The 1,571-nt window shown below is 41.2% G+C and overlaps 1 non-coding gene across 1 annotated transcript; it reads right to left on the reverse strand.

The window, feature by feature from the left end:
* Positions 1–478: 478 nt before the first annotated feature.
* LOC120256190 lies at positions 479–585 on the reverse strand. The gene has a single exon (XR_005535222.1). It is a non-coding gene; the product is annotated as a small nucleolar RNA R71 (small nucleolar RNA).
* Positions 586–1,571: the final 986 nt, after the last annotated feature.

Genomic DNA, 1,571 nt, shown 5'->3' on the forward strand with positions numbered 1-1,571 from the left:
TGGAAAAAAACTCATAGATGGAGAAAGGATCCTATACAAAACGAGACAAATCAAAGTTTGAGATAGAAGTTGAAATATGCGATAATATGGCAGAACAACATAAGCAACAGAGGACACTCTCAGATTATGCAAGACCCATAGTTCTTGGCATGTAATCTAGCATTATGAGGGCCACGATTACGATTTCGAGTTTTTGAGCTCAAGCTAGGCTCCATCAAAATGTTACAACAGTCAGCACATTTTAATGGTTTGGCCGATGAGGATCCGAACAACCACATCAAGAATTTCTTGGAAGTGTGCGACAAGCTCAAGATTAATGGAGTCAAAGATGATTCTATCAAGTTGAGGGCCTTCCCATTTTTTTTTGAAGGGGAGAGCAAAGCAATGGTTACATTCATTACCTCAAGCATCGATCACTACTTGGGAGGAGATGGTACAAGCTTTGCAAGCTCAAAATTTCCCTCCTGGAAAATCTGCGAAGCTCAGGAATGAAATATCCACTTTTTTGTAAACGAAATTGGAGTCTGTTTTTAAGTTATAGGAAAGGTTCAAGGATCTCCTGTGGAAATGTCCTCAACATGGGTTCCCCGAATGGATGATTATCCATACCTTTTACAATGGTTTGAACCTAAGCATGAAGCAATTACTTGATGCTACAGTGAGAGGCACCTTAAGCGGTAAAACCCTTGAAGAAGCCCGACATCTTATTGAAGAGATGGCTATGAATAGTTATTAGTGGAATACGAGATAAGAAGAAGGTAGCCGAGACTTCATGAGGATCGATGCATTCACATCATTGGCGACCTAGGTTGAGTCTTTGAGCAAGGCGTTAGACACTCAAACTTCTCCTAGAGTGGCGGCGGTGATGAGTTGCACTTAGTGCAGGGAAGACATGATTCATCGATTTCCAGTTGCTATTTACGGTACAACTTCGAGTGGAAGAGTTGGATTTTTATAGGAAATGCAATGAGAGGTCAAGGAAATCATATAGCAATAGCTATAATCCAAGGTAGAGGAGCCACCCAAACCTTTCTTGCGGTAATTAAGGCGGCGAAGGCTCGCCACCAGCTTGCATTTCAACAACAATAACAACAAGCCCGAATATAGAGAACAAATTTTTTCGAGGGTTCGAGAGCGGATGAGTGATTTAGAAAGCTTTAACCAAGTTCATTCAATCTTTGAATACACGATTTCAGTCGGTTGAAGCCAAACTTCACAACCACACCTCATCGTTGCATAATTTGGAGAACCATGCGTGACAAATTGCAAAGTCACTTTCAGAAAGACCTCAACATAGTTTGCCCTAGCAACACGGAGGTAAACCCAAAAAGAACAATTGAAGGCGATCACTTTGAGGAGTGGTCGTGAAGTTGAGTAAGCTCCATACCAAGAAGATAATGGTTGAGTCACCCCAAAAGAGTGGAGGTTGAGTAGAGAGCTAAAGAGAAAGAGGTGGTACCCTCAACTTACAAGCTAAAAATTCCCTTACCCCTCAAAGGCTGAAGGATGACAAAAAAATGATGAGCAATACAAGAAGTTTTTGGGTCTATTCAAGTAGTTGCATATTGACA

This window comes from Dioscorea cayenensis, unplaced genomic scaffold (assembly GCF_009730915.1).
Source record: "Dioscorea cayenensis subsp. rotundata cultivar TDr96_F1 unplaced genomic scaffold, TDr96_F1_v2_PseudoChromosome.rev07_lg8_w22 25.fasta BLBR01001333.1, whole genome shotgun sequence".
Classification (NCBI taxonomy): Eukaryota; Viridiplantae; Streptophyta; class Magnoliopsida; order Dioscoreales; family Dioscoreaceae; genus Dioscorea; species Dioscorea cayenensis.